This window comes from Dromiciops gliroides, chromosome 4 (genome assembly GCF_019393635.1).
Source record: "Dromiciops gliroides isolate mDroGli1 chromosome 4, mDroGli1.pri, whole genome shotgun sequence".
In the NCBI taxonomy this organism is placed as follows: domain Eukaryota; kingdom Metazoa; phylum Chordata; class Mammalia; order Microbiotheria; family Microbiotheriidae; genus Dromiciops; species Dromiciops gliroides.
In genome coordinates, this window is record NC_057864.1 from 114,773,382 (window position 1) to 114,791,871 (window position 18,490).

General features: G+C 39.3%; 1 protein-coding gene across 7 annotated transcripts in view; it reads left to right on the forward strand.

Annotated features, from left to right (window-relative positions):
* PROX1 (prospero homeobox 1) overlaps positions 1-18,490 on the forward strand; it is a 55,036-nt gene that overhangs the window by 24,420 nt on the left and 12,126 nt on the right. The gene's annotated exons all lie outside the window — the stretch shown is intronic.

Sequence of the window (18,490 nt, forward strand, 5' to 3'; positions counted from 1 at the left end):
TCTAGTCCAATTTCCTCATTTGAAAGATGAGGAAATTCAGATTAGAAAACTTGATCAAGAACAGATAGGATTTGAACATGGGTCTCTTATTCCAAAAGCCAGTGCAAGTCCCTTATGAGCTCCATGCAAATGAGGTCTGGAGAACTAAAAGGGAATGGTGGCAGGAGCAATAGAGACATTCCAGAGTTTCTCCTCCCAGAGCAAGGATCCATAACTTGCTTTTTGCCCAGCAGAACTTAAGTTCCTTGAGGGCAAAGGTTGTTTTTTGTTTGTTTGGTTTGGTTTGGGTATTTGTACCCCTAATACCCAGAATGGTGCCTGGCACCTAGCAGTCCCCCTGCCCTGCCCTCTGCTACAAGTATAAAGAAATCTTAACACCTTTCCTTGGCAAGGGAAGAAGAGGGGAAATGTCAGGAAGAACAACTCCCTGAGGGTTTCTAAAACCTAAAAGTTTTCTCACTTATGGACAGATTGATACAAAGTGGCGCTATGGATATCTATTTTGTCAGTTTCACGGTTCCATTAGAATGCTGTACAACTAGGTTTGTTTGTTTGTTTGTTTATTTTGGAGGACGTATTCTGTTTTTTTTCTAAAGAAACCAAAATAGGGGAGGAGCTCGTGACTTTACTATGTACACCTTTAGGCATATATAGGTGTGAATCTGTACATACATCTATGAGTACATTGTGTTGCTTAGGTGATGCTTAAGTGTATTATTGCTGTGTACTAAGGACACAAACACTGGCCAGAAAAAAAAAAGTTACCTGAAAAAGGTTTGTGGCTTTGACTATGATGCTTGTTTATTGGCTGGTGTGGTGGTTCACCAGATAGTTATCATTAGTATGATGGCCTATGGGAGATACAACTCGAATTCTTCTCTCGATGCTGATAATGACATTTGTCCTGGTTCTGCCAATTAAGGTAACATGAACTTTAGGTTGGGAGATGGAGCAGGAGTTTTACAGATTCTGTTCCCTAGTGATGAAGTAGAGGGGCTAGTGTGGATGGGACTGGACTGTGACTCTTGGCTAGATGCCATACTACCCTGAAGGCAAGAATGTTCTTTTTGGGCCACATTCCATAACTTGATGTTCATATTCCCAGGCAGATAGACACCCATTAATGCCTAGAGGAACTCTTAACTTTGGAAGAGAAAGAGGCAGTTGAATCCAGGCCTAGCAATAATGGCATTTGACTCAGTCTGCCCTCCCTGCTTCCCTCTTCCCCTGGCTTCCCTCCTACCATTTTTGGCAGGAATTGATCACTTTTGACCAAGGTGACGTGGTGTATTATAAAGAACAGAATGTGGAAGTCTGAGAGTCGGGAAGTTACTCTTTTTTCCTTGAAAGATCGAATAGTTACAGTGTAAAACTCCAGTATGTATTTGCTATCCAAGATAAATATATTTTCGTGCCAAATGCAGTGTAAATGAACTTTTTCATTTGCTGAACTCATTAAAAAATGAGGACCTTTCCAGTCATATTACACTGTCTTAAAGTTTCCATTTTAACTAGATGATTTGGTTGTATCCATATGTGATACTAATGGACTATTTTTCCTAATAAAGAAGAAAGCTTAAGAAAAAAAAATAATAGCCAAGCTAGTATTCAAACTATTCGTTCTAATGGGACATCTTTACTCTACTATTTAAATTATATAAGAGGCTGCATTTCAAAGTCATCAATTATAAAAATAAATCACCTATTATTGTAACTGGTTTTTTTTTTTATTGAATTTGGATAGCTCCAACCTGATGATGTTGTTTATTTTTTGTCTCTTCTCTAATGATTCCATTTTCCTCTGCCTAAAGAGGTGTATGTTTCTTTTTGGTGCTACAATGATGATTTATAATGAATGTTGCATGAGGTATTCTATTAATAGCATCTGTCAAGTTTTATAAAAGACTTGCCCAGAACCTATGTGGTGACTTCTGATTTTTGTCGGACGTACTTAAGTGAGCATATCATTAAAAAGTATCTGAAAATCTACAGCATAATCTAAATTTTATCTGACTAGCATTCAATTTCCACCCAAAATTCAAGAGGCCACAACAGAGTAGAGCACAATGAGAATGGTATCCAGTCACCAGAACATTTGTCCTGTTTAACATTATCCAAGTTCCTTCCCCCTCATACCGATCTATATTGATCTTTTAATCTGTTTGAAGCCTGATATTTTTCTCTTTTTCATGAGTTTGTCTCATCTACTGCTCTCTTAGCTATCTCTTCTTTCTCTGAGTCAATGTGGAATATGCTTATTTTTTGAGGGATCAAATGCATTCAAGCATGGGACTTGGGTAGGAATTTTGTCACTTACTACTTGAATGTGGGCAAGTTATCAACTCTCTAAGTGCTTGTTCTTCCTCCTCCTCGACCTACAAACATTGTCATTTTACATATGAGAATCAGTGAGAAAGCACCTTGGAGGAAGAGGGCTTACAGCATGGTTTTGAATTAGGAGCATAGATTTGTCCCTCCCCCACTGAACAATTTGAATAATATTAAGTTCTTTTGAGTCAAGTTCTTGGCATGTACTAATAAAAGCCTCTGATAAGGTTATCCCTTCTTTCCATGCCTTTGTGCATAGATGTCTGTGCTTAAGTAAGATCCTTAACAAGCCACCAGCCTTATCATTTTAGCTTTACCAGTATGGCCTTGTGGCTGGGAGCCAGCAATGAATATAGCACCTCTAGCTGAATACAATGACTAACATTTTTGTGTGCTGATTTGTTTCCATATTTCTGTTTCCTCTCTTAAGGTCAACTGAAATGGGGCAGATATTTTGAGTAGAACTAGGGGAAAAGAGGGGGGGGGAGAATTGTCCATATTTTCTCTTTTATTTTCTTGATTAGAGGAGGTAGACAGAGGTCTAACTCCTTTTGCACTATGATTGCATGGCTCCAAAATAGCCAATCAAGTCAAACAATAACAAATAAAATATCACCACACTCCATTACTTGATGTCTCCACAGACAATAAAAGGAAATATCTTTAGCACTAAAATTTTCATTTCTCAACTGGTTGTTTTGATATTGTGTATACATAGCACCAGGCAAAACTAGTTGCAAGGGCTCTTGAGAAATCCCCTGAGGGAAATTGTTTGTGACTGTTCTAGTCTTCTCCACCAGATGTACCATTTTCTTTTCCACCCTTCTCCATCAGATGCATGATTTTCTTTTCTACTATTACCATTCAAGTATACCATCTTCTTCCCATAAGATAGTACCATGCTACCTACCATCTTCCCATAAGACACATTGTTTCTTTTCTCCTCCTCTTGTTTTCCCTTCTTCCATTCCTGTATTTCCTCTCCTTTTGTCTTTCTCCATGCATATGACTTGCGGCTGTCAATAGTACTTATATCCTCTCTATCCCCTCAAATGTAGTGACCACAGTGGCAGAGAGGTTGCCAACTCCTGACCAGAGGGAAAAGAGAACAGAGGGAGAGGTTTTGTGACAAACAAAAAGAAAGATTGGCTGGTTTGGATGTTTCAAGGCCCATGTAAGGCTAAGATACCTAAGTTACACAGAAGCTTATATCATTACGAATTTGTCAAGGTGGAGAAGACTCAAGGGGCAATGGTAAAAGATCCTAAAGGGAAAGAGAGAATGAGACTTATTTCACCAAGGAAAGGAAAAATATTGCCTCAGTCATACCAGGAGAAGGGCACAGCAGAGGGGTATTTAGCAACAAGATATAAACATCGTTCTTCTACATTTCATATTTGGTGAGATTGCCCACAATATATTAACTTCTCTAGGTGCTATGCTTGACACTTGTTTCATACTCATTCTCCATTGAAGGGCTTCTGGAAATTTTTCATGGGACAGGGCAGAAAGGAGGTTTGGAACCCCTTTTAAAACCTGTGGCTCTGTCCGCTGTTGTATTTAACCTACTACTCCATCTAAGTTGTTTTTCCTGTTCTATAGACCCAAAGCCATCATAGTCACTAGATCTGTTCAAAGGTTCTTTTGTGTATTTCATAAGGGACTCAAATTGATGTTACTGGTTTGTGAATCCAAAAGGATTTCCTTACTGAAATCAATGCAAGTCTCACCAGTTAGAGAAGATGAGCCATTTATCAGGGTTCTAGAATCATATATCTAGAACTTGAAGGGACTTTTGAGATTATCTAGTCCAATCTCCTTGTTTTACAGATGCAGCAGGACCCAAAGAGGTATAGCAACTAACCCAAGGTCACCAGAGTAGTGACTAGCAGAGCTGGGATCAAATCCTATTATTCTGTATTCATTCAGAACTCTTTCTACTGGATTATGCTTCTTCTCTTCACCATCCTACCTATTTTTTTCATCCCACTATGGTAGATTTTGGAAGTTGGTGTGGTGAGTGAGAGTTTAGAGAAGCTGTGACTAACCCATCACCAAATGATATGAGATTCAACAGACATAAATTGTGGGGAATGAAGATAATGGATATTTCCAATATGGTAACTTAAGGTTTTTCACTCATTGTGGGGTCTGTGGTAAGGTCTTAGTGACTAATGATAATGCTTAGAGTAGAAAGGAAGAAGAATTCAGCTCATGGGCCTTCCAGCCCCATCAGCAAACCAATCGTTTGTCTTCATGTAAGTTTGCAGCTCTTGGAGCTGCTGAGTAAGAGTGAATAACCATTTCTGCCCTCGTTCAGTATAGACCACAATATTTTGGGTGGGAGCCATGGGAATGAAAGAGAAGGAGGATTTAATCCATTGATTAGTAAGCTTTCAAATGCCACTTCCTCCATACCACTGTCTCACCCTTTAGATGTTCAGCCACAGCCACCTGTACATTTGACATTTTTCTGGGTGACTATTGGCAGGCAGGTTATCTCCACAGATCGTTGAACATTTCCCTTCCTCCCATTTGGACTTATCCAGGGCCAACTTCATGTGATTTGTCAAGAAGGAATTTTCAAAAAGTAACTCCCCCAATTTCCTCACTCTACCACCCCTAAGCAAAACCAAACCAAACCAAATTCATGTTTGCCATTTGGGAGAATAGCAAGTGCATTTGGAAAACTTTCACCCACATCATCATCTCTTTAAAGAAAAATGAGGACAGGTGGGTTTAGGAAAAGCACCTCTCCTCTCCAAAGAGATATTTAATGTGAATTATCATTTGGAAAGCTAGCACATGGATATATTTTTACTGCGGACAGACTCAGTCTTTTGGCCTAGAGTCTATCAACTCATTTGAACAATCACATGCCATGTGTAGTGGGTGGTGAGGAAGAGAAGATGTCCCTCCTTTTTTTTCTTTGCCAGTTCTACTAGTGACAAGCCAAATAGGTTCTTTAAGGAACAACTTCCCTCCCCCTTCCTCTCTCTATCTCTCTGTATAGATATATCATATTACATGTGTAAATGCATATATTCATGTATATCATATCATACATGCGTGTGCATCACTCTCTGGGTACAGACTTCTTTTGCAGAATTGCTTCCTGGAATTAAAAGGAGAACACTCAAAAGACCAAGTTCAGAGTTGGGAGGGGGCAGGGGGACATTCAGCTTCTAAATGAAGCCTCATTTTTTACATTTCTGTCCTTTCTGTATTCAAGGTGTTCATCGATATAATGAAGTAGGCCCATTGATTTATCATCTATTTGGTAATGTCATTACATTACATTTTAGCTCCCTGTGTCTTTTTGTCATTGGGTTACATTCAAGCACAGTAAAGACCAACTTTGAAACCTCCTTACTCAACAGCTTTATTAGTTATAGCATTCCACGACCTTTCTCAACATTCTTAAAGAAAAAGATAGAGTGTAATGTCGCCTTGCTTTGCTTATTGTTCTTTGTTGGGGTGAACAAAGCATTTTCGACAGTGGCTATAGCACATAATTATACAGCTTTCAATAGCAGTGTCTTGGCACATATCAAAGTTCAGAAGAGCCTTTAGAAAAAAAAAAAAAAGCTGTTTTGTGGCAGCCTGGGGAGGGTCTCATCTTTCCTTCAGAAAATAGTTCAAGGCTCTTCTGTCAAGCTTTCCTACTTAGAGCTTTTTCTCCTCCTGCTTCATAAAGTTTAAAGGGGATTCAGTGGAGTTCTATGATCTATTTCCTTTGAAAGATTGTTCCTCTGCACAGAGAAGTCCTTTGACTTCAAGAGTTCACAGATTCATGTCTTTAGGTATCATATGTCTGACCTTATCAGTTACTCTATTTAATGTAGGAGAAAAAGTCTCAACTCTTTGTGTTTGTCTGTTTTGCCTCTGTGAAATGATTTGGTGAAAAGACCATCCTTTTTAACACACCACTGAGAGGCCGTTTCTGACTGTAACCTACCCTGTGGCTCTGCTCTCTTTAAAAAAAAAATTGTCCTTGTGTTTTGTGTATGGATAATTTCACAGTGAGAATAGAATTATACAAGGACAGGCGCACACACACAAAAAAATCTTTTGCTCTCCCCCTTGCCTCCCTCCCCTTATCCCACCCCAAATGGTCTATTGGCTATTTTGGTGGCTGTACCCCAACAGGCAAAGCCATTTAACAAACACGGATATAGCGGCTGGAGTGCTGGGACAGCAGTAGGTTTTTCCCTTGCTTCGACCTACCCCTAAGGCCTTCATAATTAATTGTCCTTCAGAGATGAGGAAAGTTCAGAGACAGTGTGTGGAGCGATGTCTATTGTCTGACATTCAGCTCTCCTTCTCTCGGCTCTTTTTCTTCATTCCACAAAGGGTTATCAATAGGAGCAAGAGAGCAAGCTCTCTTCTATAACAGCTGCTGGTGGTGGTTGTAGCTTTCAGTGGGACGTTATCATTGTACTCAGCCCATCTATGGATTAAATGAAAAGTTCTAACAGCCTTTTTTCAGACTTGCATGTTTATTTCATCTAGATTAAACAGAATTGTTTAGCTAACTAAAACCTGTTCAAAGCTGGCATTTTTTTCCTTCAGATGGCAGAAAATTTTTTTTCATCAGCCTTCTCTTTCTTGCTTTTTTTAACCATAACTTTTTTTTGTGTGAGGCATATGGCAGAAAGGTTAATGAACATATATTCATTTCTCTCCAACACATTCAATAAACTTTGAAAAGAGCCTTCATTTTAACAAATATTGTCTATTGCACATGGAAGCTATGATTTCTGAAAACAGATTATTGTGGTAGAGAATCCTTTTGTTTCACCTTCAGTGAATGGTTTCAGGCAATCTTTACCATTAATTTTTTTTTAACATGACATAAAACAAAACCAACACTATCTTCTTCCTTTTCTTCATCATCTTTTTTTTGGGGGGGGGAGGCTAAAACACTGAACAAAGATGTGCAGCACATTTGAGAAGTGTAGGAAAAAGACTGTCTATTAATGATCATTATGTTACAGTTCCTGCTAAATAGGGTGAAGCCAAGGAAAACAAACATAATCATTCTTCTATGGTGCAATTGAACTAGTAAATTAGAGGGGTATAAGTTATTTTTTAAAACCATATTATACCAGTTACAGGGACTTCAGTACTAGAAGGAGCAGTCAGGGCATTTTTTTTAATTAAAATAAAAATCTACTTCCTGGAATTTTCTTTTCAGTGGGAGGAGATCTGAACCATGGCCATTTTTTTTTTGTCCCAATTAAGTTACTCTTCAGGTTGTTTCACCATAGACTCTTCTGTATTTAAGGAGAACTTCTATGTGAAGTAGACAACTCATAAAGTCATACCAAAAAGGGAGTCATAAAAAATTCAAATTATTCTTATGAATCTTTCATTAGAAGCAATGAAAGGGGACTTTGGTATAGTCCTTTGTGTGAGAAGCTCATCTTGGGGTTTGCTTATCATTGTTCTTCCAGTACCCAAACAGACTTTCACTTTAAACCTGACAAAAGTCACCTAAAAGCCAGACAGCTGTACTAACACAAATACCTACCTTACCCAGAGAGCCACTGCCAAGCGATTAGAGATACTTAGAGACATTGCTTGAAATAGGGTTTCATTGTGTTTTTTCCCCTTGTACTATTTCCCACACTCCCCCCACACACACTTCTTTTTTTAAACACTAACTTTCGGTTGCCATTTTGTTGATAACTTATAAGACTCCCATTCCTATGCGAGCCCCCCCCCCAAAAAAAAACCCCACAAAAACCTCTTTCTAGCATTTATCTAGTTGGAAATTGTCAACTCTCATAGAATTTGATATGTTTGAAGTTGGTGGAAATTTGGGGACCCTTTGGGATACCAAATTCTCTTTCTTCTCTTCTCTCCAGTCTTGTTCCTCTCTTCTCAGTTCTTTCCATCAAACCAAACAAATCTTTCAGATTTTTGTTATCACTTCAGACCATCATCTTCAACAAAAACAGGAGGAATAGAATAAAGGTTTCTAAGGGAGGAGGGGAAAAGCACCCATTTTTCCAAGAGTCATCACCTTAGGGTTCAAGGGTGGGGGAACTCACTGCACCCAATTTTCCCAGTATCTTGGGACTCAGTGGCAGCAGTCGTGAGAGATGCTTAGTCTTTCCTGTGTGTTTATTACAGGCCTCTAAAGACTCTTATTTATTCTCTCCCATGTCACCTTGTGTACAGTCTGGTCTGTGACACTGATGGTGATTATGTCATTATTTTGCTCTGGGGGCTTTGGCACATCTGCAGAGCTGATGCACATCTTCTTTGTTACGCTGGCATACGTCCCATATCGCAAATGCTTCATTAGCCTTACTGCCTGCCTCCTTGCCAGACGTGAGGGCCCAAATCCAGCCTTCTTTTTGCTTCATTCTTTTGTGTGGTTGATGATCATCTATTCATCTTCATGGTTCTTCCCCATTTTCCTCGACTTTTGAACTCCAGATGTCCTGGTTTTTTTTTTTTTTTTTTTGCCCAAATCACTCCAAAGTCCACAATGAGAAACAAGGTGACTCTTCACCCCTCCTAAGCCATCTGACCCCTCATGACCTCTTCCACTTTTTCACTTCTCAAATGAATAGTAACTTTGAATAGGCCCCCCACAATGACAGTTAACATTTTCTAACTTGCCATTTTAAAAGGTACCAAGGAGTTGCTTACACTTTATGATGGCTGGCAGGAACAGATCCAAGGGTTATTAGAAATTGCTTATTGTATGCTTTCTTTATCCCACTCTCTTCACCCTACATCCCCCCATTCATTCTCCCTGGTTCTTTTATTTTTTCCACACATTGCTACATTTTACCAAAAGGTTTTCAAAAAGATGCTTTGAATGTGAGCGCAGGAAATCTTCTTCATGCCTCACTATGCAGGTTGTACCGGATTGAAGTCTCCCCTTCTCTGAATGGAAACCACACACACACACACACACACACACACACACACACACACACACACACACACCCCTTGTTCCCCTCCTTCTCCCCTCTAGCCCATTGACCTACTATTAAATATTTGGAATGGAATGGTTAACACTTGGCCCTTTGGAAAACAGAATATTCTTTTACTCCCTAAACATTTTTTTAACCTTCCAGAGATAGGACTGCAGAGTCAGTCCTGTTTCATTCATTAATCTCTTAGTTTCTCTTCTAACTAGCAAATTTAAAGCTTACTATCTTGAGCAATGATTAGTGATAAGGATATATTCTCTAGTTTCTTTGTTTTTCTTAATGTAAATTAATTGAATTATGTTAATATATTACAGACCGCTTCTCCAGGAAGTGCTTTCATCAGATTTCTTTCTTCCAGCCCTCCCCACTATAACTCTCATCTTTATTCTCCACCCTAATAGAAGATTTTTGGAATTTCTTTTCATCTTTGATTAAAGCCCATTCAGATTTGAGAAGATGCTTCAGTGTGAGTGGCACATGTTCTGTGGGGTTATGGCCATGTTACTTCCAGTGAATTTTAATCAAGAGTGTAGGACAAAGACCTTGGCATGGGTTAAAAAACAGTTTTCCCCAAGGGAAGCAATTGTTTCTTGGTAGACTCCGAGTTGTCACATTGTACCAGATCACTGACCTCTCTGATCTCTATCCCCTTGAGATCATTGAGCCAGACCCTAGTGTGGGGAATTATTCTGTTGATCTGTAAGTAGAGTCATAAATTCTATAGCAAGAAGGAGCCTCAGAGAGGATCTAACCTTAGAGGAAAGAGTCTAAGGCTCATTTTTACAGACAAGGAAACAACCACAGAGAGGGGAAGTGACTGGAGCAACATCACCTTAAGTGGCAGATCTGAGTAGAACCCATATCCCTTGACTCCTCATTCATGACTCTTTCTATTACACCATACTTTGACAGTTAAAAACAGCAGAACTAGGGGCAGCTAGGTGGTACAGTGGAGAAATCACTGGCCCTGGATTCAGGAGGTCTTGAGTTCAAATCTGGCCTCAGACACTTGACACTTACTAGCTGTGTGACCCTGGGCAAGTCACTTAACCCTCATTGCTCCGAAAAAAAAAAACACCAAAAAACAAAAAAATCCAGCAGAACTGACATCCTGGGTTGTAGTTGTGGACCATCTAGGTTAACGTGGTCTTTGACAGTAGCACAAAAGAATGTTTTGTGGGAGAGAACCTTTGGGTAGAAGTTGAAGAAAGTCAATAATTATTTGTGTAAAATAAGGGCAAAATTCCTAGCAATTCCACATGTGTAGAAATGAAATGGGCTGAATTCGGGAACAGGTTCCTCATCTGCAGAGGTCTTTAAGAAGGTTCTGAATGGTTGCTTGTCAGGGATATTGGAGAAAGGATTTCTATTTAGATATGGGTTACATCAGATGATTCCCAAAGTCCCTTTTTTTTGTTTTGAGATTATCTCTAATTTTCCATAGGAAAAACACATACATGTACACAAAACTCTAAATTAATCTCAGCCCTTTGTAAAATAAATCTTCTTTTCAGAATGCATCACTTCTGAAGACAATGAGTCTTATAAATTCATAACCAAATGAGAAAATGGCACTTTTCTTTCCATGAAAGCCATTTTCTCCAAGATCCAAAAGGTGCTCCCTTGTTATAGTACTCAAGGATAATACTAGCCATCAAAACTTGTGTTTATATATGGCTCTAAAGCTTACAGAGATCTTTATCTGCATTATCTCATTTGATCTTTACAACTCAGTGAAATAGATACTTTAACTATAATGATCCCCATTTTATAGATGGGGCAACTGAGGATGTGAGATGTTAAGACTTGCCTAAAGTTACATGATCAATGAGTATCTGAGGTGGGATTTTAACTCAAGTCTTCCTGACTACAACTCAAGCACTCTATTTTAGAACCCCAACAAGTCTGTGCTCAATCTATTCATGTCCTTCATGACTTGATAGACTTAAATATTATCTCCCCTCAGCCTTCCTCTCTCTCCAGAATGGAATCTTAAACCCTGTAGTCTAATCTCATACAGAAACTGTTTTATCCTCTCAATCATTTTAATTGCTCTTCTGTAAACCTTTGGCATCTCCAATGTGTTTTTCTGGAGGACTAGAACTGTACATGGTATGTCAATTGATTAGGCCATCATCCCTTGTGTATTCCAGGTGAGCAGGACATTATCACAATAGCTATTCAACTTCTGAAGCAGTAAGATTTGGGATGAGCATCTTAGCAGCACTTGTTCATTGGAATTATCTTTCAATGGCTACAGGAACACAGTATCAGATTCTCAGTAACCATGGCAAATATGACTGTCTATATGACGTCAGTCAGCTACATGAAAATGAAGAAATCAACCCTTTTATCTGAATATTTTTTTATTTTTTATAGATAAAATATCTTGTATAGCTTAGTTTGTGTCCAGAAAACATCCGCTGAAGCCATTTACCATTGGCCTAGTATAGACTTGATGTTACCATCAAGAATATCAATCACATCAAGATAGTTCCAGGCCCTACCTATTACCTCAGTGTTGTCCTCAACAGGCACTTTAACACCTGAAATGTTCATTAGCAAAGAGACATCATTGCAAATAATTAATAATAATAATAATAACAATAACAGCCAACAGTTATAAAAGTATTAACTTTTAGGTTTGCAAAGCATGTCACATATATTACCTCATTTGAAACTTTAACTGTTTTACAGTTGAGGAGATGGAGGCTGAGAGAGGTTAAATGATTTATCCAGGGTCACAAAGCTAGTAAGGGTCTGAGGCAGGATTTGGATGCAGATTTCACTGGCTGTAAGCCTTGTGCGTACATATGCTCACTGCTTAAGCAGAGTAAGACTTTGCTTGTGTCTCTCATGTTATATCACTTAAATAGGGAAGATGGGAGCTTTCTGGGCTTTTCCCTTCTATTTTCTCATTGTACTGGTAACTAGTTAGTGTAAAAGGGGTTTTAAGACCAGAAGCTGACTCTTGCTTCCATTGTACTCATGTTACCACTCCCCTCCCTTATCTGCCCCCCCCTTCTAAAAAACGTTTCAAAAGTAACTTTCCCCAAAGAGCAAACAATAGGTTCCTTTCAAGTGCTCTGATTTGACTGGGCTGGTATAATGCAAAGAGATCTGCACAAAGAGTCAGGAGACTTGAGTTCAAATTCTAATTCTGCCACTGCCTTTGTGACTTTTGGAAAAGTGGTTACCCTTTCTGGATCTTTTTTTCCTCATCTGTAAAAGGTAGAGGGTTGACTAGATGTTCCCTTGGGGTCTTTCCAGCTCTAACTTTGTAAGATTCCCAATGACATTCCTCTCAAAAGAAGACTTGTTACATCACTAGAGAGGGAAAAACAACCCAGGGCATTTTGCAAAGCTTTAAGAGGTTGGAGTCAGAAGTGGTCTATTTAGGGGCCCTCATTCTTATGGGCCATTCCTGCAGCTTAATTATCTCTGTCAAAATCTCCAGGGACCCCATGTGAGTCTTTACAGAGCAGAGGCCCACACTGGGGCCTATCTGAATATCTGCCATGCCCTGGGGGCATGGTAACTGACCTGCTGGGAATATAGAGATTTAATTTTTAGGCATAAGCCCTTTCCTGCCTGGAATGGCACTGATTGTTAACACGGAACACAAGAGGATACGAGTAAAAGCTAGATTTTGTGAGCACTTTGTAGGTGACTTTTGACTTTTCTACTGAATCCTCGGAAGTGTTCTCCAGACCTAGGAAAAATAAGGAAGAGCTGACACCCTGGGCCCTCAGTGACTGAAACCAGAGATTGTTAGTGTACTAAGCTCACTCTTTTCTATTGCTTTATTATCATTGGATAGAAGTGTTTTCCATATACACGTCCTCCTGTCCTCTGTTGGTGGCCACTTTAAAAGAAAAAGGCTTACAAATCTCTCTTTCTGTTTCTATCTCCTTCTCTTTTTCTCTCTGCCCTTGTCTCTGTTCCTCCTTCTGTCTCTCCTTTCCTCCTTCCCCTTCTCCATCTCCCTCTTCCTTTCCGTAAATGTCAATAGCATGAGGTCACCAAAATCTCTTTAATTGAGAAGGGAGTTTTCCTTATTGTGAGTCTATACAAATTTGGGCTTGGAACCTATATAGGGAACTCTCAGTGTGGAGAGACTCTCTACCAATATATGCATCAACAACTACTCTTAATTCGAGTTCCTTATGACACTGAGAGGTTAAGTGACTGGTCTTTGGTCCCAGAGCTGGTTGTATGTCAGAGATAGGACTTGTCCCCAGGCCCTCTTGATTCCAAGGCCAGCCATCTATCCCCTCTACCATGCTGTCTCCCACTGACCAACAGATGTTCAGAAACCTCATGTTTCCCATATATTGATATTGGCTATAGATAATTAGCTTTGGTGTTGATTGCTGCTGGGTCTCTTGGAGTGCAAAGGAGGTGTTAGGAAGTTATAAAAAAATGATCTGGTAGTTTTACATAGCTTTGGGCAAAGCTGTATTTGCTAACTGAAAGTAAGTATGGGGGAGGGGTGGACGAGCAGTCAGAAATTAGATAAAGGGAAAGTAAAGTCCATCTTTTAAGTAAATGTAAGACAAAAACCAATCCGAGATGAAGGCCCAATTTTTCAGATGAATTAATGAGGTGGGCCTTATTTTGTGTTTTCCTTCTTGGAAAAAAAATTGGGAAATTGCCATTTCAATAGGGCAATAAGATTTCTGTCCCAAACATCCTCTCAAGTACTTTTAAAGCTCAAGGCCTTAGCCTTGAAGCTCATTCCAGCAATTCTGCTCTTCCTTTCAAAATTGTTTGCCTTGCATCTCCCAGTGATCTCAAAGCTTTAGACAAACCTTTATGTGACATGACCTTAGAGGGGAAGGTTGGAAGTCTCTTAGTCCATGATGAAGTGCTTGCCAAGGTGCTGATCCTAGCAGCAATGAGCTTCCTATTTAGGAAAGGAGGAAGAAAGTGTACAAAATCAAATCATCTCTAGTCAAAGGAGTTGTCGATCAAAACCGTGTTTTAGGAGGCAGGACACCCTTGTCCTATACAGTGGCTCATGGATCTTGGATATCATAAGAAGTTACTTCATCTTCTAGCTGAGGCAGTAGCTCAAACCTTCCAATACTCTCTCGAGCACTGTTTGCACAGGGGAAGTGCCAAACTGACCATCACAACTTCTGCCCATTTCATGGTTGAGAAATGTGATTTACTCACTCACTGGACTCTCAGTTTCCCAGTACCCAGCATGTGGCTAGACTTCTTCACCCACATTTCCCACTGAGGGAATACAGACTTAGTGGAATATTTGCCTACCATAAGCAAGGCGAAATTAGAAAGATAGATCTGTGGGAAAAGATAACTATGTGATACATTCCAACACCAAATAGAAATAACTTGGGATTATCTGGGCTACTATTAACTTTAATGAATATGAAGGTCAATCAAGAGATCAGAGTCAAAGGTCTTTTATCCAAGTAGGAACCGAGGCTGATGCTTCTTAGCATGTCATTTCATTTGGTAATCATGCACAAGGTAAGAAAAATAATATTGGAATATTATCTACTTCCCAAGGCTATTAGCCCCCCCCCCAGCACAGGCAGTAAATTATTTCCCTTGCAAGCTTTAAGTGAGGTAGAACACCCCAATATGAGCAGAACCCTGTTCCAACACCAGGTTGTTGTTTTTTCTTAATCCAAGGTATCAGCCAGATTTTGTTACTATTGTTCTGTTTATAGCTGGCAATGGGTAAACTAAGGGTGTATTGCCCAATGGGGGCATAACATATGTTGTAGACAGGATATGAGGTGTAATAAGGACATTTAAATAAAGGACATTTTTATTTATTTAACAATTTATCATTTATTTCTCTTTGTCCTTCCTTCTTTTTTTTTCCCTTCCTTCCTCCCTCCCTCCCTTCCTTCTTGCCCTCAGAACAGTGATTTCAGCAGTGTAAAGGAATTCTGATAAAGAAGCTCCCTACACAAGTATAGATCTACAGGTGTTTTGTAATTTAGAGAGTTACCTGCAGGCATTAAGAGTTGAAATTACTCACCCAGGGTCATGTAACCATTATGAATCAGAGGCATTACTTGAACTCAGTTCTGGCTCAGAGACTAAATATCTTCTATGCAGTACTGCCTATTTCTTTTCTTTTCCCCCCACATATCATTATTTTAAACACCATATATCTAATGATGTGTAGGTATTGATTTTGTGCTAAATTCCACATTAGATGTGTGACAGTGAAGAGTCCGAGTCTCCCAGGAAAGAGTCCCACACTTTTCATGGAGCATGTACACATTCCTCAGTTTCATCTCAACTTAGTATTGACTGACCAAAAAAAGCAACTGCCTACTAGTAGTGGAACTGGACCAATATCTGCAATTCTAATGGTTCTTTGTGCAAAACATTTCTACGGGTACATCAGAGAAATGTTTTATGCCCAGATGAGAGATTATCATAGCTGTACCCAAGAGATCTTGGTTAAATGTTCGATCATGTTACTAGATCAAATGTGGGTAAGACTAACCAGCCTGAACCAGAAAAGCAAATGTTGAATTGGATGTAGGAATGGAGACAGTATCTCTGATGTGATCAGTCTAAAGAATCCCTGAGTGAGCAAACTCCCTCTACCCCTTCAGCTTATAGTTTGAGAGAGTTGGCTAGGGTACTGAGAGGTTCAGTGACTTGCCTGGGATCAAACAACCAATATATGTCAAGATATAAGATTTGGACCCAGGGCCTCCTGATTTTGAGGCTACACCATATTGCTTCTCATCAAGTGGTTATGCAAGGTGGAAAAAAACCCCAGATTTTCTATCAAGTTATTTATCCTGAAATTTGGGCACATTGCATAGATTGCTGAGTCTGAATCGGAAAGATCTGAGCTCAAATTCTGTGTCAGACATAGTTGCATGACCTTAAGCAAATCATTTAACCTCTCCCTGCCTCAGTTTCTTCATCTGAAAAATTGTGATCATAAAAGCATCCACTGCACAGGGTTATTGTGAGGATAAAATGAGAAACTCACAAAGCACTTTGTAAACCTTCAAGCTCTATATAAATGTTAGCTAATTGTTATTTTTTTATTCTCATAGACTTAAAAAAATATTTTCCCAATAGAATAGAAAGATTATTCTATCAAGGAAGGAGTTAGCAGACCTGGGTTATATTTACATCTTTCATACTAACTTTCTCTGGGCTGCACAAGTCATTTAGCCTCTCCAAATTTCAGCTTCCTCATATGTCACGTGAAAGAAGCTGGTGTGAATATATATATTTTTTATGAAAATGGAGCCTCTCCCTAAGTAAGGAGCACCAGAAACAGGAAGGAAGAAGCATTGAATCTAGTGTGAACATTACCAAACACCAAAAGAGTAAAACCTACATATAGCCATAGGGTTCAAGAACAAGTCATTGATAAACCATATTCAATACAACCAAATTTCAATCTTCAGGGACTTGTTTTCCCAGGATTTGGCTTAGAATGATCATTTTAGTCTCTAAAGCTCTTGTGTCTTCTTCTGAAGTCTATTCTGGGAGACTGCAGTTATAATCTATATAAAAATGTAAGCTTTTAGTAAGATAAAAATGCTTGATTTCAAGTTGGGAAACCAAGGCCATGTTCAGGTGATGCATCTGTCCTTGGTTCATCTTGTTCTGTGCCAAAAAAAGCCAGGGCTATCCCTGTACCAGTATGTGTGTGACACAGAGTCTTTTTCCCACAGCACAAGAAGAAAAACCCAAATGTGCTAAGCCCTTTACATGCTGTTTCCACATTCATTTATGTCAGATCCCTAACTTTACTTAGTCTCTGAGTGAGTGTTTATGGGTTTGTTTGTTTATTACATTTCCTCCAAGGAATCATTTCTACTGAATCACTTCTGGTTGCTACCTACCCCTGCTTCTATCATCTAGTTCTGTATGTTCAGACTTAAAGCTGTTTAACCTTGAAGTGGGCCTGCCATTTTTACTAGATGCATCCCCAGGGCCAGGGAGATTGGTTTGTGTTTGCTATCTGTGATGATGGTCAAAACTCCTGACACCTTCCCTTTGTCTAAAGGAAGGCCTGGAGTGGTCGTACAGGTCATCTTTGAGGAACACAGTCACTCATTTTCTTATTTCTCGACTCTGTCCTCTTCTCTGTCTGTGCTTCTCTCCATCCTTCCCCCCCCCCAATCCCCATTAACATGATGTCACATGCACAAAAAGCATTATACCATAAGCAGCCTTCATTAGCCAAAACCTCTGATCCCATATACATGAGGGACCTCAGTTGGGATTTTGGCAAGAAGTTTTGTTGCCCACCAGGTCAGCTTGAATCAAGATTTTTTTTCTTAAGTAAGAGGCAAACATTCATGGCAACTGCCTCAAAGCTTCTCCTGAGATGATTTAGCCCCTTCTCTAATACTTATATCCTTATCTACATGCATGATGGCTCATTGCTTTTTGTTCCCACAATGAGACACCCAAGAATTCTACTTTATATTCAATTTGAAAGCAAAATCAATCCTGAACCAATCTTATCATTTTTAAAGTATGTTTATCCAGCTTTGTAGTAGGAACAGGCAGACTGTTTGAAGGCCACATACTTTTCGAACCTTGGTTGCAACACGTTGCCCCATTTTGAAACCATCTTTATCTAGCCGAGAAAACTAAAATCTATTTGACAAAGTGGTACTCTGGCCAGTTTATCTTGCAATATGGCTTTAGCTCACTGAGTCTATTGATCTCCTTAAATTAATGTTTACAGAATGCTACTGAATTTTGCTCAACAGAACATTGTTCTTTTGAAGCTTGGCTTAAAAAAAACTCACAATACTGTTTTTGCCATGTGTTCCTTTGCTAATACCAGGGAAACTCTTCCTTTCCCCCCCCACCCCTCTACCCCCCAAGAGTAGCCTTGAACTATTACTGTATTCACTTCCTACAAATGTGTTTACTCTCAGGATATTAGTAGCATGACACATGACTGAGCTGTGGTTCGCAACTAGGGTGATTCTGGACAGTTTTTTGGACTGTCTTCATCATTCTAGGGTCCCTTAAATTTTAACAGAGAGGCAACATAACAGAGTTAATTGAGTGGCGGCATTGAAGTTGGGAAGACCTGTGTTCAAGACCCACCTTTGACACCAATTAGGTGTGTGACCATAAGTCATTTAAATTTGGACAGCTTAAAAACCTTGGGTGGTTCTTTATTGTCTCTGGGATTTAAAAAAAAAAGATTATTGTCTCTAGAATAAACT